We start from the raw sequence: 26,833 nt of genomic DNA, 5'->3' as shown, positions 1-26,833 counted from the left end.
CGTTTCCGTATTTCCCAACCAATCATGGCAGGCGGCTGAGGTGATGGCCCGCACCTGACTATTGAAGTCTCAATGTTTAAAGGGACTCCAGCAAGGGACAGAATGGAACTGTTCTACAACTGGCAAGTGAAAGACAGCAACTAGAGGGATGGACTGATGGAGTCGCAACGAAGGAAGGCTGTCTTCCGCGCCCCCGGTTCTCCGAGGCATCTCTGGAGATCATGCTGAGGGTTATAAGGGCTCCATAGACACATTGTTCCCAGCAGACAGGAGGAAGAAGTCTGCCTCCAAAACTAAGCAGGCATGGCTGAAGTGACTGAGGAGGTGAACAGCAACAGTGTGGTACCTCGCTCATGGATACAGTGCCGAAAAAGGTTCAATTACCTCATCAGGGCAGGAAAAGTGAGTGGCGTTCCATATTCAAGTGTTAACCCCCTCACTCTGATTTCTCCAGCCATCTCCTGCACAGCACTCCACAGACCAACACAACTTGCAGCTCCACGCATTCCTCTCTCTCAAAGTGTCTGACCAGTCACCATTGACACTTACCCTCATCTTATTGCCATCTCACACCCATTCCTCACAGTCATCCTCCACAAATGTTGTCATTCTATCCTCTCATTTCTTTCTTCATTCTCTCCTTGTAGGAGAAGAGAGGGAAGAACACCAGGGAGAGGCATAGAACTGGGTGTGGCCTCCAGCAATAAACACACTGAATGCTGTGGAGAATGGCACACTGGAGATGAGCAGTGTCGAATGCATGGCCATTGGCGATGGACAAATGAGGGTCTCCCAGCTGCCTGGTTAGAAAGTTAGTTATCACACAGCCATTTGGCATACAACACTCACTCATGTTGACGATGTCAGCAGCTACTGAAATATGATAAGCCGTACAGTGCTGACTTTGAAACCTGTCTCTGGTTCATTCTATTTAATGTCTTTCATCTCCCATAGGTTCTGCAGGCGTCCCTCAAGAACTGGTCCCAGAAGAGGAGGAAGACTTCTCAGAGGAGAAGTCCATCTGGAAGAACAAGAACAGCAGACACATAGGAACACCACAATCTACAAGATCCCTCCAAGCCACACACCACTGGAACATATCAGCGTTCTTTCACTGTCGCTGGGTCAAAAACTTGGAATTCTTTTCCTATCGGAACTGCGGGTTTACCTACATCACCTGGACACCAGTATTTCAAGAAAGCAGCTCGCCGCCAGCTTCTCAAGGGCAATTAGGGATGGCCAATAAATGCTGGCCTGGCCAGCGATGCTCACATCCCAAGAACAAATTTTTAAAAAATCACAATTGAGCAGGAGCAGGTGTTGGAGATAAGGACAAAGCGGAGGGCACGAGCCTCAGCTCTGCTCAGCTGGTTGGAGATACTGAGAATTGGGGATCATTGACAAAGAGGAGTATTCTGGAGCAGCAACAGAAAATGTGTGAGGTTCTGTTAGCATTGCCAGGGGCACTCCGCATTGCAGGAGATTGGACAAGTCCATCTCCACCATAAGTGCCATAATGTTCCAGGCCTCTGCACTATAGAAAGAGTGGTCAACAGCTTAGAGTATCAGGCATGGCAAGCAACCGAGTGCATGCTTGTCCTGATCAAAGGCCTGTACATTCAGTCTGCCAGCTTGACAAGGATGGAGGAAGGCCTAACGTTGGCCATTCAGCATCTCACTGAAGTGCAAAAAAGTGTTCTCCAACTCTTGGCTAGCAGGGAATTGTGGGTGGACCATGAGAGGGGAGATGGAGAAAGGGAACATGAAAGTGGGAACGCTGTTCAAAGCACTCCCACTCCTCTTCCCTTGCACCCGCCGCACTCCTTAGTCAGAGCCCCACATGCTACATCCTGTCCGGATGGCCGAGTCTGCCCTGCACAAGTGCAGGTGTCGCAGCCTTTGGCGGGGCCCTCAGTCAGAGCAGTGGAACGTACAGCCTGTTTCAACTCTGCTGAAGCCTCACGGATTGCACCACATAGGAGTAATAGGAAAAGGAACAGAATGCAGTTGTGGAGATGGGTGTATCACAATTGGCCTCAGCACCACTGAGTTAAGGGCGTGGTAAATGGAGGAAATCATCCATGGTACTTTTCTCGAACAGCTATCCAGTGATTCAGGCTAGGAAATGTTCACGTTTGTATGCCAGGTGATGACAGAGGCAAGCTCAGCTGTGATACTCTCCAAAACAGAATAAACTACCAACAATCACTGTCTGGACTCAAACAGGAGGAATGACAAATAGGTAACGTCGCAAAGGGCTTCCTTAATCTATGAAACTCTGCTCAGCTGGGCTCATCACTTCAAGCGAGATGGGGAGAAAAAGCTTGGTCGGGGCAGGGTAGGTTATAGACAATGCTAAACTGACATGTTCAAATTGGTCAAGGCACTAAACCACAGTTCCATATGTCTGTTCCAGTGGTTGCGATGGGTGGCAAAGATTTTCTGGTGCTATCCAAAGAAGGGCAGGGAATTCTCCTGGTGTCTTGGCTAACATTCTTCCCTCAGCCAATACTACTGGACTGGTCCAATTCAAATTCAAATGGGCTGGAATTCAGTTTTGGCTTTCACTGTAAGTTTCTGCACCATCCTCACTCAGGAATTAAAGTGCATATATCTTCCCCTCTCTGCGCTGTGCATTCTCCATTGTGCTCTGCTGGTCTATTAGGGCCTTCTTGCTTGATGAACTGTTTACAGTTGACCTATAAGCAAAACCACAGGGCTGATCTCATTCCTTATTGTTTCAAAAGCATTTCTATCTTTACCCTGCTGAAGTAAACAGGAAATGGTCCACTCGCAGCTCTGAGTTGCGTGGGCGGCTGAAGAGAGAATGAAAAGAAGCTGCTCCTGGGTGAAAAGACAATAATCACAAACAGGAAACCCACGCTGACTTTTCAATAACATTTAAGAATTTAAATATCAATCGAGCCCACATTCTGCAGGAACATCACTTCACGTCTTTAACCTTCACAATGACGTCAACAGCATCTAACATGATGGACAATGTTTATTCCTCCAAGATGACTAAATTCAGAACATAGCACATGAGGTATGATGCAATACTTTCTTCTGTATCTGTCTCTGGAAAAAAAATTTCCCCTAATTCACTTACAACTGCACTTTCAAAATCCAACTGGTTCAGTCATCCACCGCTAGATCTGCTGGACCACATTAAATACTATCGGGTCCTGCTCTCATCTGCTAAAACTGCTCAATATTCCAGTATCACTCTGGAATGCAAAGATAACCCCTGGCTTCTTTTCTTCACTGCAAACCGTCTCCTTAAACCCCTCTCCCGTTTCCTCCACCCTCACCTAATAAAATAAGTATGAGGAGCTCATGGACCTTTTAGTCACTAAGATCTGGAGCATCTGATCAGCTGCCTCTGTTGTTTCCCTCCCTTCCATTAGCCAATCTCACCAAACTTCCTCTATAGTACCCCCCTGCCCTAGCCCTGAACTCGCATCTTTTTCTAGTTTCCCTGGTCCCTCGATCCTATTCCCACTAAACTGCTGATCACAAAACCTCTCTTCTTGGTCCCCAGGTTAACCGATATTGTTTACAAATCTCTCTCCTCAAGTGCTATCCCTCTCTTCTTCATATCTGCCGTCATCACTCCTCTGCTCAAAAAGAAGCCCTTGACCCCACCATCCTTGCAAACCACTGCCATATCTCCAATCTCCCTTGCCTCTCCAAAGTCCTTGAACGTGTTGTCACCTCCCAAATGTGCGCCCATCTTTCCTGGAACTCCATGTTTGAATCCCTTCAATCAGGTTTCCACCTGTGCCACAGTACTGAAACAGCTCTTATCAAAGTCACAAATGACATCCTATTTGACTGTGACAAAGGTAAACTTTCCCTTCTCGTCCTTCTCGACCTGTCTGCAGCCTTTCACATGGTTGGCTGCATCACTCTCCTCCAAAGTCTCTCCACTGTCATCCAGCTGGGTGGGACTGTGCTTGCCTGGTTCCATTCATATCTATCTAATCATATCACTTGCAATGACTTCTCTTCCAGCCCCCACACCATCATCTCTGTTGTCCCCCAAGGATCGATCCTTGGCCTCCTCTTATTTCTCATTTAGATGCTGCCCATTGGTGATATCTGAAAGCACAGCATTAGTTTCCGCAATTAAAACAAAAAGTGTTGGAAATACTCAGCAGGTCTGGCAGCATCTGTGGAGAGTGAAGCAAAGTTAACGTTTCAGGTCAGTGACCTTTCATCAGAACTTAGTCGTTTCCGCACGTCTGCATGTTAGTTTCCGCATGTATGCTGACGACATCCAGCTCTATCTCACCATCACCTCTCTCGACTCGTCCACTGTTGCTAAATTATCAGACTGCTTATCCGACATCCAGTACTGGATGAGCAGATATTTCCTCCAATTAAATATTGGGAATAGTGAAGAAATTTTTTTCGGATGCAGCTCCAAATTCCATTCCCGAGCTACTGACTCCATTCTTCTCCCTGGCAACAGTCTGAAACTAAACCAGACTGTTTGCAACCTTGGTATCATATTATACTCCAGGTTGAGCTTCTGACCGCATATCTGCACTATCACCAAGATTACCTATTTCCTCTGAAAATAGTTACCTTTGTAACATGACCTGACTTCGACCCGCCACTGCTCATTTGCTGCTAAAACCCTCATTCATGTCTTCGTTACCTCTAGACTTGACTATTCCAATGCGCTCCTGGCTGGTCTCCCACATTCTACTATCCGTAAACTTGAGGTCATCCACCCACTTGCTCACTAACCTACAATGGCTTCTGTTCAAGTGATGCCTTGATTTTAAAATTATCATCCTTGTTTACAAATCCCTCCATGGCTTCGCCCCCTCCCTATTTCTGTAATCTCCTCCAGCCCCACAATCTCCAAGATATTTGTGCTCATCTAATTCTGGCCTCTTGGGCATCTCCAATATTAATTGCTGCACCATTGGTGGCCATGCCTTCAGGTGCCAAGGCTCTAAGCTCTGCAATTCTCTCCCTAACCTCTTCAACTCTCTAAATCCCATTTTTTCCTTTAAGATGCTCCTTAAAATCTACCTCTTTGACCAAGCTTTTGGCCATCTGCCCTATCGCCTTATGTGGCTCTGTGTCTAATTTTGGTGTATAATGTTCCTATGAAATGCCTTGGGATGCTTTATTACATTAAAGGCGTTATATAAATATAAATTGTTGTTGTTGCAATAATCTATATCCCTCATCATTTTCACCTTTACTTTTAAAGTGCAAGTCCCAAGGCAACTTCTTAAAATTCAAATTATTGTTAGATTCTCTACTTACTTTGACTAAATTTTTACTTGCAGATTTTAAAAAATTGATGGCATAATCATTCGAGAATTGTTGAGGATCATACACCTGCTAAATTTTCTAGTTGTCATTATTTTAATGCTGCTATAAACCCATTTTCTTTAGAACCATAGAATAATTATGGCACAGAAGGAGGCCATTCAGCCTGTCGTGTCCATGTTGGCCGAGAAAAAAAAATAGAAACTAGTCACCCAATCTAATCCCACCTTCCAGCACCTGGTCCATAGTCTTGCAGGTTACAGCACTTCAAAGAACAAAGAACAAAGAACAGTACAGCACAGCAACAGGCCAATCGGCCCTCCAAACCTGCGCCAATCTTGATGCCTGCCTAAACTAACACCTTCTGCACTTCCGGGGCCCATATCCCTCTATTCCCATCCTATTCATGTATTTGTCAAGATGTCTCTTAAAAGTCGTAATCGTATCTGCTTCCACCACCTCCCCCGGCAGCAGGTTCCAGGCACTCACCACCCTCTGTATAAAAAACTTGCCTCGCACATCCCCTCTAAACTTTGCCCCTCGCACCTTAAACCTATGTCCCCTCGTAACTGACTCTTCCACCCTGGGAAAAAGCTTCTGACTATCCACTTTGTCCATGCTGCTCATAACTTTGTTTTTTTTTCAGGTGCATGTCCAGGTACCTTTTAAAAGAATTGAGGGTTTCTGCCTCCACCACCGTTCCTGGTAGTGAATTCCAGACACGCACCACCCTCTGAGTGAAAAGGTTTGTCCTCATGTCCCCTCTAATCCTTCTACCTATCACCTTAAATCTGTGCCCCCTGGTAATTGACCTCTCCACTAGGGGAAACAGGTCCTTCCTGTCTACTCTATCTCGGCCCCTCGTAATTTTGTACACCTCAGCCTCTTCTGTTCTAAGGAAAACAATCCTAGCCAATCCAAACTTTCTTCATAGCTGCAACTTTCGAGCCCTGGCAACATTTTTATAAATCTCCTCTGTACTCTCTCCAGAGTAATTATGTCCTTTCTGTAATGTGCTGACCAGAACTTTACGCAATACTCCAACTGTGGCCTAACCAGCGTTTTATACAGTTCCAGCATTACATCCCTGCTTTTGAATTCTATACCTTGGCCAATAAAGGAAAGGTTTCAGCACGGTTTAAAACACAGATCAACCAAATTAAAAATGAACTGTATGCTTCTTTAAAAAATCATTTAAAGAACTCTTATTACCAAAAGCGCCTTGTTTTTTATTCTTTCCCCTTCTTGTCATTATATCTTCCTCAGCCAAGCATTAAGAGATTGGAAAGTGAAGACAGTGGGTGAAAATGGGATCAGAACTGACTGACACTTTCCCTTCCTCGTGAAGAAATAGGCTATCTGCATATCTTGTCCAATTAAGCATACAGATGAAGAAACATGGGTGAGGTAGTAACATCCAGAAGATGTAGTCAGGAAGCTCTGAAGCTTTCAGAAGGGGCAACAGTGGCAAAAATCAAGTAAACATTAGGACTAGCCTAGATATTTTTTCAGCTTGTAATTTGTTTCTGCACTATTTTTCCTTTTCAAGTGAACACTTCTGACATGATCAGTGCAATGGTTGGGATCCTTTGCCAAGCCAAACTGTGGGAAAGAACCATTTGTGACAAAACACAAAATGACACAATCCAGGCCACTTTGGGTCTGCAATCTCACTGCCAGATATCTCTTGGTGTTCTGAGGGGATCTTCTTACTTTTGATTTATGGTGAAAAGCATTGTTACTAGTGCTGTCCAATAGAAATGCTGAATAGGGGAAAACGTCCTGCACATAATTCTCACCTCATTTTTGGGAGAGAGAGTTTCACTCTGCCTCTAACACGTGCTGCATTTGGTTTGGATGCTTCCAATCCTGTCAGCAGGTGCAAAAATATTCCATTACTCAGCACCGATGCCCCTGAGTAGAAGTAAGTGTAATGTCTGATTTCAGACATGGTTCAGAGCTAGGGCAACATTATCATGTCCTGATTCTCTGAGCCACAAGTCCTGCTCTCCACTGGGAGCGCACAATTACAGAATTGCCTTGTAATCTGAACATTTATACAGTTGGAATTGTAACTTTTTTTATTCTTTCATGGGATGTGGGTGTCAGTATTTGTTGCCCGTGCCTTATTGCCCTTGAATTGAGTGGCTTGCTAGGCCATTTCAGAGGGCAGTTAAGAGTCAACTACATTGCTGTGGGTCTGGAGTCACATATAGGCCAGCAGATTTCCTTCCCTAATGGAAGGACATGAGTGACCCAGATACATTTTTACAACAATTCATGATAGTTTCATGACACTATTGCTGAGAATACTTTCAATTCTAGATTTTTTAAAAATCAATTAATTGAAATGAAATTCCACCAGCTGCCATGGTGGGATTTGAACCCGTGTCCTCAGGGCATTCATCTGAGTCTCTGGATTACTAGTCCAGTGACATTACCACTATACCACCATCTCCCCTTGATGAAAGTATCTCATACTATCTCTGCTGATAAAAACTTTAGTGAACTTAAGAATTTCTCTGTGCCAGTTTCTCTAACGGCATCACTGCCGGGACTCACCAACTGTACAAAAAAATGGAAGCAATACGCAGATAGAGTTAAAAGCAGCTTCTCAAATATTTTATTTCTAAATAGATCCAGACATCTCACCTCAAAATGTCAGAAAGTAAACAGGAAATCAGATTGTGCTGATTATGTTTGATTAACCATTGTTATTAATAAGCTTTTACTCATGCACAGTGGTGGTTAACCACTACAAGACCAAAGCTCCTGCAAATAGGACACAGAGTCCAGCAGGAAGCGTGCTGAATGATGAAGTCTTTACCCAGCTAGACGTCATCCTCTTTTGGCTGAAATTGCTCAACATTAATGTGAGCTTGCAGCACTTAATTTTCACCAACGAGAAGAAAACAACAGGGTTAAGAGGGTGAGACTTTAAAGCAACATTGGTGTTACCCCGACAATTTTAAGCAGTAGTTCTGTAATAGTCTTGATTCATGGTGCTCTGCAGTCTACCTCTTTTTATAGTGTTATTGCTTGCTTGTGTCCAACTAACTCCTTTAAAAGTCAAAATTTGAGACTTCATTTGTTGGTTGCCAAACGTTCCTTCCTTCCATAAACTGTCTGAATAGGCGCATGGCCAAACAGAATGGCAACCAAAGTCACCAGAGGAAGTAGTGCTGCCTTATTTATCTCATGCTACTGCAGCTAAAGTCAGGGCTGCTACTGTAATGGGGCATTAACAGGAAAGTGTATTCTACTGACGTACCAAAGAACTAATGACATGAAGGCAGATAAGTTAGTGAAGTCTGTAGATGTTCTGTGCCAGTGTTGTGCCAGCAGCGGCAGAGAGAAAGATAGACAGCACTGTGAGAGGAAACCAAGAAAAAAAATCAAGGAGTGACATCACAGGAAAGCGAGTAAGTGATTGGTTCGTGAGTATTTCTCTTTTTGTCTCTCTAAACTACGACAGTTTTTCAAATTAGGAGTTACGAATAACCTCAGTCGGGGTGAGTATAACAGTGAGTGATTTTTTAGATTTTTTTAGATTTAGAGATACAGCACTGAAACAGGCCCTTCGGCCCACCGAGTCTGTGCCGACCATTAACCACCCATTTATACTAACCCTGCACTAATCCCATATTCCTACCACATCCTCACCTGTCCCTATATTCCCCTACCACCTACCTATACTAGTGGCAATTTATAATGGCCAATTCACCTATCAATCTGCAAGTCTTTTGGCTGTGGGAGGAAACCGGAGCACCCGGAGGAAACCCACGTAGACACAGGGAGAACTTGCAAACTCCACACAGGCAGTACCCAGATTTGAACCCGGGTCGCTGGAGCTGTGAGGCTGCGGTGCTAACTACTGCGCCACTGTGAATTAATAAGAATAGTGGCACAGAGGAGGTCTAGAGGCATTAATTAAAATTAATAGTTTAATCAAGGTACCAAATAGATTCTAAAAGAGGAAATAGAGTTTTTTTTAGATCATGGATGGGCAGCTGTGACCTGTTGTTTGCAATTCCTGCGCCATGTGGGAACTCCAGGATCCTTCACATGGCTTGGGCAACTACATGTGTAGGAAGTGCCTTCAACTGTTACAACACAAGCTCAGGATTTACAGGCTTCAGGTGCAGCTGGAGTAGTTGAGGAGCACAAGGGAGCAGGAGAGTTTCCTGGATCGTACTTTCCAGGAGGTGGTCATCCCAAAGGCAGTAAGAGTTCAGAATACCAGGTGGATGGCCATCCAGAAGACAAGGAAGAGGCAAGAGGTGCAGGAGTCTTCAGGGAGTGTGCCACTCTCAAACAGATACTCAGCATTGGAGACTGCTGGGAGTGCCGATACTCTGAAGGAGTGCAGTCCAGATCATGGCACCAACGGGGAAGGGACAGCATAGTAGGGAATAGCAAAGAGTATAAATGCAGTTGTTATAGGAGATTCCATAGTCAGGGGTATAGACAGGCATTTCTGTAACCATCATCCAGAGTCCCACTTGATATGCTGCCTCCCTGCTGCTAGAATAAAGGGCAAAATGGAAAGGGTGCAGAATATTCTGCGGGGGGAAGGCAGTGAGCCAGAAGTTGTGGTACACGTTGGTACCCACGACATAACAAGGGCAGGTATTGAGGTCCTACGGTCAGATTTTCAGGAGCTAGGGAGGAAGTTAAAGAGTAGGACCTCAAGGATAGTAATCTCCAGATTACACCTAGTGCCACGCGCTAGCAAGAGTAGAAATAGGAAGATAGGGAGGATTAATGCATGGCTTGAAGCATGATGCAGGAGGGAGGGCTTCAGATTCTTGGGACATTGGGACCAGTTCTGGGGCAGAAGGCACCTATTCAAAAGGGACAGGTTGCACCTCAACAGGACTGAGACCAATATCCTCATGGGGAGGATCACTAGTGTGGTTGGGGAGGGTTTGAACTAAATTGGCAAGGGGGTGGGTACCAGCATATAGAAGTAGAAAGGAGGAATAAGGTGCTTAATGTGACATAGTTGGACAGTGCCAGAGAAGGAACCAGTTCCATATTATATAGGAGCTGACTGAGAGGGCTAGGAGGAATGTGAAGATAGGATTACAATGCAAGTATGTAAACACTCCAAGTGTAGTGAATAAGGTTGGTGAGCTACAAGCACAAATAGCAGTATGGGAATATGATGTAGTGGCAATAACGGAAGTGTGGCTTAAAAATGGTGAGGACTGGGTGCTTAATTTACAAGGATATAAAGTGTTCAGAAAAGATAGAAAAAGAATAAAGGGATGTGGGGTGGCAGTACTGATTAAGGAAGGCATTGTAGTGTTGTATAGAGTGGATGTCTTTGAGGAGGCAAGGACTGAATCCATTTGTTTAGAGTTGAGAAGCAAAATGGATATGATCATGCCAATAGGGGTATTCTGTAGGCCTCCAAATAGTGAGAGAGAGATAGAGGAACAAATCTGCAGCAATATCACAGAGATGTACAAGAACTATAGAGGGGTGATATTGGGGGACTTTAATTACCCAAACATCGATTGGGATAATTTTAGAGTAAAAGGAAAGGAATGGGAGGAATTTCTGGATTGTGTTCAGGAGAACATCCTTGATCAGTATGTTCTTGGCCCAATCAGAAAAGAGGCATTGCTTGATCTGGTACTGGGAAATTAGGTGGGCCAAGTGGACCAAGTGTCTGCGGGGGAGCACTTAGGTAAGCGTGATCATTGTATCATAAGGTTTAGACTTGTAATGCAGAAAAGGAACGATATAAGGTAGAACGGCTAGATTGGAAGAGGACTAATTTCAATGCAATGAGAAGGGGTATAGCCAGGATAAAATGAGCCAAAAACTGATAGGCAAAATTGTAATGGAACAATGGGTTATCTTTAAGGAAGAGATGTTTCAGGTACAGGCTAGGTACATTCCAACAAGGGCAGAAGGTAGGGGAACCAAAAACAGTTCCTTGAATGACAAGGGAGATAGAGATTATGATGAAACAACAATGATGCATGCCAGGTGAACTCTTCAAGTGAGGACCAGGCCAAATACAATAAGTTGAGAGGGGCGATGAAGAGGAAAATAAGACTGGCAAAGAGGGAATATGAGAATAGAATGGCAGTCAACATAAAAGGGAACCCAAAAATCTTCCACCGGCCTGTAACTAGTAAACAGGTAGTAAGAGGTACTGTGTGGTGTATTAGGGACAAAGAGGCTAATATATGCTTAAAGGCACAGGGCAAAGCTAGAATACTTAATGAGTACTTTGTATTGGTGTTTACTAAGGAAAAGGAATCTGACAAAATATCAGTAGAAGCAGAGAGAGTACAGGAAATGAATAGGGTAAAAATTGAGAGTGAGGAGGTACTGGAAAGGCTGACTGTACTTAGAGTAGACATGTCTTCTGGTCCAGATGGCTTACATCCCAGGTTGCTAAAGGAAGTGGAGGTGGAGATAACGGAAGGGCTTGCCATAATCTTCCAATCCTCCCTAGATATGTGGGAGGTGCCAGAATATTGGAGAATGGCAAATGTGACACCCTTATTCAAGAAAGGGTGTAAGGACAGTTAGTTTAACATCAATGGTAGATAAGGTTTTAGAAACAGTAATCAGCGAAAAAATCAACAGGCATTTGGAGAGGTTTCAGTTAATTAAGAATAGCTAGCATAGATTTGTAAAAGGCAGATCATGATTGACTATTCTAATTAATTTTTTGATGAAGTAACAGATTGATGAAGGGAATGCAGTGGATGTTGTCTATATGCATTAAGAAAGCGTTCAACAAAGCACCACATCAAAAGCTGGTTAACAAAATTAAGGTTCATGGAATAGGAGGGTCAAAGTCCAATTGGATAAAAAAAATTGGCTCAAGGACAGAAAACAGCGAGTCATGGTAAATGATTGTTCTTCAGACTGAAGGATGGTAGACAGTGGTGTTCCCCAAGGGTCAATGCTAGAACCACTTTTTTTTATATATATATAAATTATTTTGATCTTGGAATACAAAGTAGAATTTCAAAATTTGCCGATGATACTGAACTTGGAGGAATTGCAAACAGTGAGGATGATACGTAAGCGCCTCCAGCAACAAGACATGGATACGTTAGCAGAATGGGCAGACAAGTGGCAGATTAAATTTAATACAGACAAGTGTGAGGTGATGCATATATATATGACTTAGATGAAGGGACTGAAGGTATGGTTGCTATATTTGCTGATGACACAAAGATAGATAGGAAAGTAGGTTGTGAAGAGGACATAAGGAGGCTACAAAGGGATATAGATAGGTTAAGTGAGGGGGCAAACATCTGGCAAATGGAGTATAATGTGGGAAAATGTGAAGTTGTCCATTTTGGCAGGAAGAATGACAAAGAAGCATATTATCTAAATGGTGAGAGATTGCAGAGCTCTGAGATGCAGAGGGATCTGGATGTCCTAGTGCATGAATTGCAAAAGGTTAGTATGCAGGTACTGCACGTAATTAGGAAAGCTAACAGAATGTTATCGTTTATCGCAAGGGGAATTGGATACAAAAGTAGGGAGGTTATGCTTGAGCTATACAGGACATTGGTGAAACCACATTTGGAGTACTGTGTGTAGTATTGGTCTCCTTATTTAAGGAAGGATGTAAATGCATTGGAAGCAGTTCAAAGAAGGTTTACTAGACTGATACCTGGAATGGGCAGGCTGTCTTATGAAGGAGAATTGGACAGGCTAGGCTTGTATCTGCTGGAATATTTGTAGAAACTCTTACTATATTTCTAGCTAGCTTTCTCTCATACTCTAATTTTACTTTCCTTATCAATCTTTGCTGTTTTTTATGCCCAATCTTCTGACCTGCCACCCATCTTTGTGCAATTATATGCTTTTTCTTTAAGTTTAATACTATCTTTAACTGTTTTAGTTAACCACGGATGGCGGGTCCCACCCTTGGAATTTTTCTTTCTCATTGGAATGTATCTATTCTGTGTACTCTGAAATATCCCCTTAAATGTCTGCCACTGCATCTCTACTTACCTATCCCTTAACCGAATTTGCCAGTTTAATTTGGCTAGCTCTGCTTTCATGCCCTCATAATTGCCCTTATTTAAGTTTAAAATACTGGTCTTGGACCCACTCTTCTCTCCCTCAAACTGAATGTAAAATTCCATCATATTATGATCACTGCTACCTAGCGGTGTCTTAACTATGAGGTCATTACTTAATCCTATCTCATTGCACAATACCAGATCTAGTATAGCCTGCTCTCTGGTTGGCTCCAGAATGTACTGTTCCAAGAAATTATCCCGAAAACATTCTGTGTACTCGTCATCCAGGCTACCTCTGCCCATCTGATTTTTCCAGTCTATATGTAGATAAATACTCAATGATTATTGCTGTAGCTTTCTGACAGGCTGCCACTGTTTCTTCTTTTATACCCGTCCTATAATGTGGTTAACATTAGATGGCCTGTACACCACTCCCACAAGTGACTTCTTGCCTTTATGATTACTCGTCTCTACCCAAACTGCTTCTACATCCTGGTTTCCTGAACTTAGGTCATCCCTCTCTATTGCGCTAATACCATCATGAATTAACAGAGCTACCCCTCCACCTTTTCCTAGCTTCCAGTCCTTCCTAAATGCTATGTATCCTTCAATGTTCAGGTCCCAATCCAGGTCAACCTTCAGCCATGTTTCTGTAATGGCTATCAGATCATACTTATTTAATTCTATTTGCGCTCTCAGTTCATCTGTTTTGTTTTGAATACTAGGTGCATTCAGATACAAAGCCTTTAGTTTTGTCCTTTTATTATTTTTGTAACCTCTGGCCTTATCTGTTGATTTACTCTTAGATTTGTATGCTCTGTCCCTTCCTGTCATAGTCTGTTTATCATTTCCTATATTAATACCTTCCTCTCTTGCCTTCTCTCTACTCCTTGATTTACCATATCTTCCCAAATTTGATCCCTTGCCCCCACTATTCAGTTTAAAACCCTCTCCACTTCCCTAGTTATGTGGCTCACAAGAACACCGGCCCCAGCACGGCTCAGGTGTAGACCATCCCAACAGTACAGCCACCACTTTCCCCAGTGCTAGTGCCAGTGCCCCATGAACCGGAACCCACTTCTACCACACCAGATTTTGAGCCACGCATTAATTTCTCTAATCTTATTTTCCCCATGCCAATTTCCACGTGGCTCAGGTAATTATCCTTTGAGGTTTTGTTTCTTAATTTAGTGCCTAATTCCTCATACTGACGATGCAGAACCTCTTTCTTTGTCCTGCCTATGTCGTTGGGACTGACATGGACCATGATGACTGGATCCTCCCCCTCCCACTGTAAGTTCCTCTCCAGCCCTCAGCAGATGTCCCGAACTCTGGCACCGGGCAGGCAACACAGCCATCTGGACTCTCGCTCTTTGCTGCAGAGAACAGTGTCAATCCCCCTAACTATACTGTCCCCCTACTACCACTACATTTCTTTTTTCTCCCTCCACTTGAATGTCATCCTGTATCATGGTGTCATGGTCAAGTTGCTCATCCACCCTGCAGCCCCCACTCTCATCCAAACAAGCTGAAAGAACCTCAAAGCTGTGAGACAATTGCAAAGGCTAAGGCTCCTGCACTCCTGCCCTCTGGGACCCCTTACCTGCCTCAGCTGCAGCCACACTCTCCTGTCCCTGACCACTGACCAAATCAAGGAGTAGAGAGAAGGCAAGAAAGGAAGGTATTAATATGGGAAATGATAAACAGACTATGACAGGAAGGGACAGAGCATACAAATCTGAGGGGTGTGACTGCCTCCTGGCACAAAGTGTCCAGGTAACTTTCCCCCTCCCTGATGTGTCACAGTGTCAGCAACTTGGCCTCCAATTCAATGACTCTGAGCTGAAGCTCTTCGAGCCACAAACACTTACTGCAGTCGTGTTTGCCCAGGATCACACTGGCATCCAGGAGCTCCCACATGCTGCATCCGTGACACATCACCTGTCCTGCCATCCTTAATGTATTTTAATTAACTACTTAATTATTTTACTCGATTATTTATTTTATTTTCCTTTTTTATATATTTTATTAAGCTTACCACTAGTTCCTTTACTATTTGAAATGTTAGGATTAGAATAGACCTTAATCACTTACCAGATACTCACCAAACAGTTAGCTTCCCCAACCAATCACCTACCTGCTTGCCTGTGATGTCACACTTGATTTTCTTTGAAGGGCTCGTTCCACTGAACTGCATAGGATGGAGGATAGGATAAACTCTCCCTGCTCTCCGCACTCTTTTCAATGAAGCCTTTCCTCGCTCTCCGCACTCTTTTCAATGAAGCCTTTCCTCGCTCTCCGCACTCTTTTCAATGAAGCCTCTCCAGCTCTCCGCATTCTTTTCAATGAAGCCTCTCCCCGCTCTCCGCACTCTTTTCAATGAAGCCTTTCCCGCTCTCCTAGTTCTTTTCAATGAAGCCTCTCCCGCTCTCCGCACTCTTTTCAATGAAGCCTCTCCCGCTCTCCACGCTCTTTTCAATGAAGCCTCTCCCCACTCTCCGCACTCTTTTCAATGAAGGCTTTCCCGCTCTCCGCGTTCTTTTCAATGAAGCCTCTCCCCGCTCTCCGCGCTCTTTTCAATGAAGCCTCTCCTCGCTCTCCGCAGTCTTTTCAATGAAGCCTCTCCCCACTCTCCGCGCTCTTTTCAATGAAGCCTCTCCCCGCTCTCCGCGCTCTTTTCAATGAAGCCTCTCCCTGCTCTCCACGCTCTTTTCAATGAAGCCTCTCCCCGCTCTCCACGCTCTTTTCAATGAAGACTCTCCCCGCTCTCCGCGCTCTTTTCAATGAAGCCTCTCCCCGCTCTCCGCGCTTTTTTCAATGAAGTCTCTCCCCACTCTCCGCTCTCTTTTCAATGAAGCCTCTCCCCGCTCTCCACGCTCTTTTCAATGAAGCCTCTTGCCGCTCTCCACGCTCTTTTTAATGAAGCCTCTCCCCGCTCTCAGCGCTCTTTTCAATGAAGCCTCTCCCCGCTCTCCGCGCTCTTTTCAATGAAGCCTCTCCCGCTCTCCACGCTCTTTTCAATGAAGCCTCTCCCGCTCTCCGCGCTCTTTTCAATGAAGCCTCTCCCGCTCTCCACGCTCTTTTCAATGAAGCCTCTCCCCACTCTCCGTGCTCTTTTCAATTAAGCCTCTCCCGCTCTCCACGCTCTTTTCAATGAAGCCTCTCCTTGCTCTTTTCAATGAAGCCTCTCCCCGCTCTCTGCACTCTTTTCAATGAAGCATCTCCCCGCTCTGCACTCTTTTCAATGAAGACTCTCCCCGCTCTCCACCCCCTTTTCAATGAAGCCTCTCCCCGATCTCCACCCCCTTTTCAATGAAGCCTCTCCTCGCTCTCCGCACTCTTTTCAGTGAAGCCTCTCCTCGCTCTCCGCACTCTTTTCAATGAAGCCTCTCCTCGCTCTCCGCACTCTTTTCAATGAAGCCTCTCCCCGATCTCCGCGTACTTTTCAATGAAGCCTCTCCACGCTCTCCACCCCCTTTTCAATGAAGCCTCTCCCCGATCTCCACCCCCTTTTCAATGAAGCCTCTCCTCGCTCTCCGCACTCTTTTCAGTGAAGCCTCTCCTCGCTCTCCGCACTCTTTTCAATGAAGCCTCTCCTCGCTCTCCGCACTCTTTTCAATGAAGCCTCTCCCCGATCTCCGCGTTCTTTTCAATGAAGCCTCTCACCGCTCTCCACCCCCTTTTCAATGAAGCCTCTCCCCGATCTCCGCGTTCTTTTCAATGAAGCCTCTCCCCGCTCTTTTCAATGAAGCCTCTCCTCGCTCTCCGCACACTGTTCAATGAAGATGCTCTCTGCTCTCCACGCTCTTTTCAATAAAGCCGCTCCCCACTCTTTTCAAAAAAGCCTCTCCCACTCTTTTCAATGAAGCCTCTCCCCACTCTCCGCACTCTTTTCAATGAAGCCTCTCCCCGATCTCCGTGTTCTTTTCAATGAAGCCTCTCCCCGCTCTTTTCAATAAAGCCTCTCCCCGCTCTCCGTACTCTTTTCAATGAAGATGCTCTCTGCTCTCCACGCTCTTTTCAATAAAGCCGCTCCCCACTCTTTTCAAAAAAGCCTCTCCCACTCTTTTCAATGAAGCCTCTCCCCGCTCTCCGCACTCTTTTCAATGAAGCCTCTCCCCGCTCTTCGCACTCTTTTCAATGAAGCCTCTCCCCGCTCTCTGCACTCTTTTCAATGAAGCCTCTCCCCGCTCGCCTCACTCTTTTCAATGAAGCCTCTCCCCCCTCTCCGCACTCTTTTCAATGAAGCCTCTCCCCGCTCGCCTCACTCTTTTCAATGAAGCCTCTCCCCGCTCTCCGCACTCTTTTGAATGAAGCCTCTCCCCGCTCGCCTCACTCTTTTCAATAAAGCCTCTCCCCGCTCTCCGCACTATTTTCAATGAAGCCTCTGCCCACTCTTTTCAATGAAGACTCTATCTGCTCTCCACACTCTTTTCAATAAAGCCTCTCCCCACTCTTTTCAATGAAACCTCTCCCAGCATTCAACTCTCTTTTCAATGAAGCCTCTCCACACTCTCCGCACACTTTTCAATGAAGCCTCTCCCCGCTCTCCACGCTCTTTTCAATGAAGCCTCTCCCCGCTCTTTTCAATAAAGCCTCTCCCCGCTCTCCGCACTATTTTCAATGAAGCCTCTCCCCACTCTTTTCAATGAAGCCTCTCCCCGATCTCCGCGTTCTTTTCAATGAAGCCTCTCCCCACTCTTTTCAATGAAACCTCTCCCAGCATTCAACTCTATTTTCAATGAAGCCTCTCCCCACTCTCCGCACACTTTTCAATGAAGCCTCTCCCCGCTCTCCACGCTCTTTTCAATGAAGCCTCTCCCCGCTCTCCGCGCTCTTTTCAATGAAGCCTCTCCCCGCTCTCCGCGCTCTTTTCGATGAAGTCTCTCCCCGCTCTCCGCGCTCTTTTCAATGAAGCCTCTCCCCGCTCTCCACGCTCTTTTCAATGAAGCCTCTCCCCGCTCTCCGCACTCTCTTCAATGAAGCCTCTCCCCGCTCTCCACGCTCTTTTCAATGAAGCCTCTCCCCGCTCTCCGCGCTCTTTTCAATGAAGCCTCTCCCGCTCTCCACGCTCTTTTCAATGAAGCCTCTCCGCGCTCTTTTCAATGAAGCCTCTCTCGCTCTCCACGCTCTTTTCAATGAAGCCTCTCCCCACTCTCCGTGCTCTTTTCAATGAAGCCTCTCCCCGCTCTCTGCACTCTTTTCAATGAAGCCTCTCCCCGCCCTCTGCACTCTTTTCAATGAAGACTCTCCCCGCTCTCCACCCCCTTTTCAATGAAGCCTCTCCCCGATCTCCACCCCCTTTTCAATTAAGCCTCTCCTCGCTCTCCGCACTCTTTTCAGTGAAGCCTCTCCTCGCTCTCCGCACTCTTTTCAATGAAGCCTCTCCTCGCTCTCCGCACTCTTTTCAATGAAGCCTCTCCCCGATCTCCGCGTTCTTTTCAATGAAGCCTCTCCCCGCTCTCCACCCCCTTTTCAATGAAGCCTCTCCCTGATCTCCGCGTTCTTTTCAATGAAGCCTCTCCCCGCTCTTTTCAATGAAGCCTCTCCCCGCTCTTCGCACTCTTTTCAATGAAGCCTCTCCCCGCTCTCCGCACTCTTTTCAATGAAGCCTCTCCCCGCTCTCCGCACTCTTTTCAATGAAGCCTCTCCCCGCTCTCCGCGCTCTTTTCAATGAAGCCTCTCCCGCTCTCCACGCTCTTTTCAATGAAGCCTCTCCCCGCTCTCCGCGCTCTTTTCAATGAAGCCTCTCCCGCTCTCCACGCTCTTTTCAATGAAGCCTCTCCCCACTCTCCGCACACTTTTCAATGAAGCCTCTCCCCGCTCTCCACGCTCTTTTCAATGAAGCCTCTCCCCGCTCTTTTCAATAAAGCCTCTCCCCACTATTTTCAATGAAGCCTCTCCCCACTCTTTTCAATGAAGCCTCTCCCCGATCTCCGCGTTCTTTTCAATGAAGCCTCTCCCCACTCTTTTCAATGAAACCTCTCCCAGCATTCAACTCTCTTTTCAATGAAGCCTCTCCCCACTCTCCGCACACTTTTCAATGAAGCCTCTCCCCGCTCTCCACGCTCTTTTCAATGAAGCCTCTCCCCGCTCTCCGCGCTCTTTTCAATGAAGCCTCTCCCCGCTCTCCGCGCTCTTTTCAATGAAGTCTCTCCCCGCTCTCCGTGCTCTTTTCAATGAAGTCTCTCCCCACTCTCCGCACTCTTTTCAATGAAGCCTCTCCCCGCTCTCCACGCTCTTTTCAATGAAGCCTCTCCCCGCTCTCCGCACTCTTTTCAATGAAGCCTCTCCCCGCTCTCCGCGCTCTTTTCAATGAAGCCTCTCCCGCTCTCCACGCTCTTTTCAATGAAGCCTCTCCCCGCTCTCCGCGCTCTTTTCAATGAAGCCTCTCCCGCTCTCCACGCTCTTTTCAATGAAGCCTCTCCCCACTCTCCGCACACTTTTCAATGAAGCCTCTCCCCGCTCTCCACGCTCTTTTCAATGAAGCCTCTCCCCGCTCTTTTCAATAAAGCCTCTCCCCGCTCTCCGCACTATTTTCAATGAAGCCTCTCCCCACTCTTTTCAATGAAGCCTCTCCCCACTCTCCGTGCTCTTTTCAATGAAGCCTCTCCCGCTCTCCACGCTCTTTTCAATGAAGCCTCTCCCTGCTCTCCACGCTCTTTTCAATGAAGCCTCTCCCCGCTCTCTGCACTCTTTTCAATGAAGCCTCTCCCCGCTCTCTGCACTCTTTTCAATGAAGCCTCTCCCCGCTCTCCACCCCCTTTTCAATGAAGCCTCTCCCCGATCTCCACCCCCTTTTCAATGAAGCCTCTCCTCGCTCTCCGCACTCTTTTCAGTGAAGCCTCTCCTCGCTCTCCGCACTCTTTTCAATGAAGCCTCTCCCCGATCTCCGCGTTCTTTTCAATGAAGCCTCTCCCCGCTCTCCACCCCCTTTTCAATGAAGCCTCTCCCCGATCTCCGCGTTCTTTTCAATGAAGCCTCTCCCCGCTCTTTTCAATGAAGCCTCTCCCCGCTCTCCGCACTCTTTTCAATGAAGCCTCTCCCCGCTCTTCGCACTCTTTTCAATGAAGCCACTCCCCGCTCTCCGCACTCTTTTCAATGAAGCCTCTCCCCGCTCTCCGCACTCTTTTCAATGAAGCCTCTCCCCGCTCTCCGCGCACTTTTCAATGAAGCCTCTCCCGCTCTCCGCGCTCTTTTCAATGAAGCCTCTCCCGCTCTCCACGCTCTTTTCAATGAAGCCTCTCCCCACTCTCCGCACATTTTTAAATGAAGCCTCTCCCCGCTCTCCACGCTCTTTTCAATGAAGCCTCTCCCCACTCTCCGCACACTTTTCAATGAAGCCTTTCCCGCTCTCCGCGTTCTTTTCAATGAAGCCTCTCCCCGCTCTCCGCGCTCTTTTCAATGAAGCCTCTCCTCGCTCTCCGCAGTCATTTCAATGAAGCCTCTCCCCACTCTCCGCGCTCTTTTCAATGAAGCCTCTCCCCGCTCTCCGCGCTCTTTTCAATGAAGCCTCTCCCTGCTCTCCACGCTCTTTTCAATGAAGCCTCTCCCCGCTCTCCACGCTCTTTTCAATGAAGACTCTCCCCGCTCTCCACCCCCTTTTCAATGAAGCCTCTCCCCGCTCTCCGCGCTCTTTTCAATGAAGTCTCTCCCCACTCTCCGCTCTCTTTTCAATGAAGCCTCTCCCCGCTCTCCACGCTCTTTTCAATGAAGCCTCTTGCCGCTCTCCACGCTCTTTTTAATGAAGCCTCTCCCCGCTCTCAGCGCTCTTTTCAATGAAGCCTCTCCCCGCTCTCCGCGCTCTTTTCAATGAAGCCTCTCCCGCTCTCCACGCTCTTTTCAATGAAGCCTCTCCCGCTCTCCGCGCTCTTTTCAATGAAGCCTCTCCCGCTCTCCACGCTCTTTTCAATGAAGCCTCTCCCCACTCTCCGTGCTCTTTTCAATTAAGCCTCTCCCGCTCTCCACGCTCTTTTCAATGAAGCCTCTCCTTGCTCTTTTCAATGAAGCCTCTCCCCGCTCTCTGCACTCTTTTCAATGAAGCCTCTCCCCGCTCTGCACTCTTTTCAATGAAGACTCTCCCCGCTCTCCACCCCCTTTTCAATGAAGCCTCTCCCCGATCTCCACCCCCTTTTCAATGAAGCCTCTCTCGCTCTCCACGCTCTTTTCAATGAAGCCTCTCCCCACTCTCCGTGCTCTTTTCAATGAAGCCTCTCCCGCTCTCCACGCTCTTTTCAATGAAGCCTGTCCCTGCTCTCCACGCTCTTTTCAATGAAGCCTCTCCCCGCTCTCTGCACTCTTTTCAATGAAGCCTCTCCCCGCCCTCTGCACTCTTTTCAATGAAGACTCTCCCCGCTCTCCACCCCCTTTTCAATGAAGCCTCTCCCCGATCTCCACCCCCTTTTCAATGAAGCCTCTCCTCGCTCTCCGCACTCTTTTCAGTGAAGCCTCTCCTCGCTCTCCGCACTCTTTACAATGAAGCCTCTCCTCGCTCTCCGCACTCTTTTCAATGAAGCCTCTCCCCGATCTCCGCGTTCTTTTCAATGAAGCCTCTCCCCGCTCTCCACCCCCTTTTCAATGAAGCCTCTCCCCGATCTCCGCGTTCTTTTCAATGAAGCCTCTCCCCACTCTTTTCAATGAAGCCTCTCCTCGCTCTCCGCACACTGTTCAATGAAGCCTCTCCTTGCTCTCCGCACTCTTTTCAATAAAGTCACTCCCCGCTCTCCGTACTCTTTTCAATGAAGATGCTCTCTGCTCTCCACGCTCTTTTCAACAAAGCCGCTCCCCACTCTTTTCAAAAAAGCCTCTCCCACTCTTTTCAATGAAGCCTCTCCCCGCTCTCCGCACTCTTTTCAATGAAGCCTCTCCCCGCTCTTCGCACTCTTTTCAATGAAGCCTCTCCCCGCTCTCTGCACTCTTTTCAATGAAGCCTCTCCCCGCTCGCCTCACTCTTTTCAATGAAGCCTCTCCCACCTCTCCGCACTCTTTTCAATGAAGCCTCTCCCCGCTCGCCTCACTCTTTTCAATGAAGCCTCTCCCCGCTCTCCGCACTCTTTTGAATGAAGCCTCTCCCCGCTCGCCTCACTCTTTTCAATAAAGCCTCTCCCCGCTCTCCGCACTATTTTCAATGAAGCCTCTGCCCACTCTTTTCAATGAAGACTCTATCTGCTCTCCACACTCTTTTCAATAAAGCCTCTCCCCACTCTTTTCAATGAAACCTCTCCCAGCATTCAACTCTCTTTTCAATGAAGCCTCTCCACACTCTCCGCACACTTTTCAATGAAGCCTCTCCCCGCTCTCCACGCTCTTTTCAATGAAGCCTCTCCCCACTCTCCGCACACTTTTCAATGAAGCCTTTCCCGCTCTCCGCGTTCTTTTCAATGAAGCCTCTCCCCGCTCTCCGCGCTCTTTTCAATGAAGCCTCTCCTCGCTCTCCGCAGTCATTTCAATGAAGCCTCTCCCCACTCTCCGCGCTCTTTTCAATGAAGCCTCTCCCCGCTCTCCGCGCTCTTTTCAATGAAGCCTCTCCCTGCTCTCCACGCTCTTTTCAATGAAGCCTCTCCCCGCTCTCCACGCTCTTTTCAATGAAGACTCTCCCCGCTCTCCACCCCCTTTTCAATGAAGCCTCTCCCCGCTCTCCGCGCTCTTTTCAATGAAGTCTCTCCCCACTCTCCGCTCTCTTTTCAATGAAGCCTCTCCCCGCTCTCCACGCTCTTTTCAATGAAGCCTCTTGCCGCTCTCCACGCTCTTTTTAATGAAGCCTCTCCCCGCTCTCAGCGCTCTTTTCAATGAAGCCTCTCCCCGCTCTCCGCGCTCTTTTCAATGAAGCCTCTCCCGCTCTCCACGCTCTTTTCAATGAAGCCTCTCCCGCTCTCCGCGCTCTTTTCAATGAAGCCTCTCCCGCTCTCCACGCTCTTTTCAATGAAGCCTCTCCCCACTCTCCGTGCTCTTTTCAATTAAGCCTCTCCCGCTCTCCACGCTCTTTTCAATGAAGCCTCTCCTTGCTCTTTTCAATGAAGCCTCTCCCCGCTCTCTGCACTCTTTTCAATGAAGCCTCTCCCCGCTCTGCACTCTTTTCAATGAAGACTCTCCCCGCTCTCCACCCCCTTTTCAATGAAGCCTCTCCCCGATCTCCACCCCCTTTTCAATGAAGCCTCTCTCGCTCTCCACGCTCTTTTCAATGAAGCCTCTCCCCACTCTCCGTGCTCTTTTCAATGAAGCCTCTCCCGCTCTCCACGCTCTTTTCAATGAAGCCTGTCCCTGCTCTCCACGCTCTTTTCAATGAAGCCTCTCCCCGCTCTCTGCACTCTTTTCAATGAAGCCTCTCCCCGCCCTCTGCACTCTTTTCAATGAAGACTCTCCCCGCTCTCCACCCCCTTTTCAATGAAGCCTCTCCCCGATCTCCACCCCCTTTTCAATGAAGCCTCTCCTCGCTCTCCGCACTCTTTTCAGTGAAGCCTCTCCTCGCTCTCCGCACTCTTTACAATGAAGCCTCTCCTCGCTCTCCGCACTCTTTTCAATGAAGCCTCTCCCCGATCTCCGCGTTCTTTTCAATGAAGCCTCTCCCCGCTCTCCACCCCCTTTTCAATGAAGCCTCTCCCCGATCTCCGCGTTCTTTTCAATGAAGCCTCTCCCCGCTCTTTTCAATGAAGCCTCTCCTCGCTCTCCGCACACTGTTCAATGAAGCCTCTCCTTGCTCTCCGCACTCTTTTCAATAAAGTCACTCCCCGCTCTCCGTACTCTTTTCAATGAAGATGCTCTCTGCTCTCCACGCTCTTTTCAACAAAGCCGCTCCCCACTCTTTTCAAAAAAGCCTCTCCCACTCTTTTCAATGAAGCCTCTCCCCGCTCTCCGCACTCTTTTCAATGAAGCCTCTCCCCGCTCTTCGCACTCTTTTCAATGAAGCCTCTCCCCGCTCTCTGCACTCTTTTCAATGAAGCCTCTCCCCGCTCGCCTCACTCTTTTCAATGAAGCCTCTCCCACCTCTCCGCACTCTTTTCAATGAAGCCTCTCCCCGCTCGCCTCACTCTTTTCAATGAAGCCTCTCCCCGCTCTCCGCACTCTTTTGAATGAAGCCTCTCCCCGCTCGCCTCACTCTTTTCAATAAAGCCTCTCCCCGCTCTCCGCACTATTTTCAATGAAGCCTCTGCCCACTCTTTTCAATGAAGACTCTATCTGCTCTCCACGCTCTTTTCAATAAAGCCTCTCCCCACTCTTTTCAATGAAACCACTCCCAGCATTCAACTCTCTTTTCAATGAAGCCTCTCCCCACTCTCCGCACACTTTTCAATGAAGCCTCTCCCCGCTCTCCACGCTCTTTTCAATGAAGCCTCTCCCCGCTCTCCGCGCTCTTTTCAATGAAGCCTCTCCCCGCTCTCCGCGCTCTTTTCAATGAAGTCTCTCCCCACTCTCCGCGCTCTTTTCAATGAAGTCTCTCCCCACTCTCCGCACTCTTTTCAATGAAGCCTCTCCCCGCTCTCCACGCTCTTTTCAATGAAGCCTCTCCCCGCTCTCCGCACTCTTTTCAATGAAGCCTCTCCCCGCTCTCCACGCTCTTTTCAATGAAGCCTCTCCCTGCTCTCCACGCTCTTTTCAATGAAGCCTCTCCCGCTCTCCACGCTCTTTTCAATGAAGCCTCTCCCCGCTCTCCGCGCTCTTTTCAATGAAGCCTCTCCCCGCTCTTCGCACTCTTTTCAATGAAGCCTCTCCCCGCTCTCTGCACTCTTTTCAATGAAGCCTCTCCCCGCTCGCCTCACTCTTTTCAATGAAGCCTCTCCCACCTCTCCGCACTCTTTTCAATGAAGCCTCTCCCCGCTCGCCTCACTCTTTTCAATGAAGCCTCTCCCCGCTCTCCGCACTCTTTTGAATGAAGCCTCTCCCCGCTCGCCTCACTCTTTTCAATAAAGCCTCTCCCCGCTCTCCGCACTATTTTCAATGAAGCCTCTGCCCACTCTTTTCAATGAAGACTCTATCTGCTCTCCACGCTCTTTTCAATAAAGCCTCTCCCCACTCTTTTCAATGAAACCACTCCCAGCATTCAACTCTCTTTTCAATGAAGCCTCTCCCCACTCTCCGCACACTTTTCAATGAAGCCTCTCCCCGCTCTCCACGCTCTTTTCAATGAAGCCTCTCCCCGCTCTCCGCGCTCTTTTCAATGAAGCCTCTCCCCGCTCTCCGCGCTCTTTTCAATGAAGTCTCTCCCCACTCTCCGCGCTCTTTTCAATGAAGTCTCTCCCCACTCTCCGCACTCTTTTCAATGAAGCCTCTCCCCGCTCTCCACGCTCTTTTCAATGAAGCCTCTCCCCGCTCTCCGCACTCTTTTCAATGAAGCCTCTCCCCGCTCTCCACGCTCTTTTCAATGAAGCCTCTCCCTGCTCTCCACGCTCTTTTCAATGAAGCCTCTCCCGCTCTCCACGCTCTTTTCAATGAAGCCTCTCCCCGCTCTCCGCGCTCTTTTCAATGAAGCCTCTCCCCGCTCTTTTCAATAAAGCCTCTCCCCGCTCTCCGCACTATTTTCAATGAAGCCTCTCCCCACTCTTTTCAATGAAGCCTCTCCCCACTCTCCGTGCTCTTTTCAATGAAGCCTCTCCCGCTCTCCACGCTCTTTTCAATGAAGCCTCTCCCTGCTCTCCACGCTCTTTTCAATGAAGCCTCTCCCCGCTCTCTGCACTCTTTTCAATGAAGCCTCTCCCCGCTCTCTGCACTCTTTTCAATGAAGCCTCTCCCCGCTCTCCACCCCCTTTTCAATGAAGCCTCTCCCCGATCTCCACCCCCTTTTCAATGAAGCCTCTCCTCGCTCTCCGCACTCTTTTCAGTGAAGCCTCTCCTCGCTCTCCGCACTCTTTTCAATGAAGCCTCTCCTCGCTCTCCGCACTCTTTTCAATGAAGCCTCTCCCCGATCTCCGCGTTCTTTTCAATGAAGCCTCTCCCCGCTCTCCACCCCCTTTTCAATGAAGCCTCTCCCCGATCTCCGCGTTCTTTTCAATGAAGCCTCTCCCCGCTCTTTTCAATGAAGCCTCTCCCCGCTCTCCGCACTCTTTTCAATGAAGCCTCTCCCCGCTCTTCGCACTCTTTTCAATGAAGCCTCTCCCCGCTCTCCGCACTCTTTTCAATGAAGCCTCTCCCCGCTCTCCGCACTCTTTTCAATGAAGCCTCTCCCCGCTCTCCGCGCTCTTTTCAATGAAGCCTCTCCCGCTCTCCACGCTCTTTTCAATGAAGCCTCTCCCCGCTCTCCGCGCTCTTTTCAATGAAGCCTCTCCAGCTCTCCACGCTCTTTTCAATGAAGCCTCTCCCCACTCTCCGCACACTTTTCAATGAAGCCTCTCCCCGCTCTCCACGCTCTTTTCAATGAAGCCTCTCCCCGCTCTTTTCAATAAAGCCTCTCCCCGCTCTCCGCGTTCTTTTCAATGAAGCCTCTCCCCACTCTTTTCAATGAAACCACTCCCAGCATTCAACTCTCTTTTCAATGAAGCCTCTCCCCACTCTCCACGCTCTTTTCAATGAAGCCTCTCCCCGCTCTTTTCAATGAAACC

This window comes from Heterodontus francisci, chromosome 8 (assembly GCF_036365525.1).
Source record: "Heterodontus francisci isolate sHetFra1 chromosome 8, sHetFra1.hap1, whole genome shotgun sequence".
NCBI lineage: Eukaryota > Metazoa > Chordata > Chondrichthyes > Heterodontiformes > Heterodontidae > Heterodontus > Heterodontus francisci.
Note: the sequence above shows the minus strand (reverse complement) of the source record.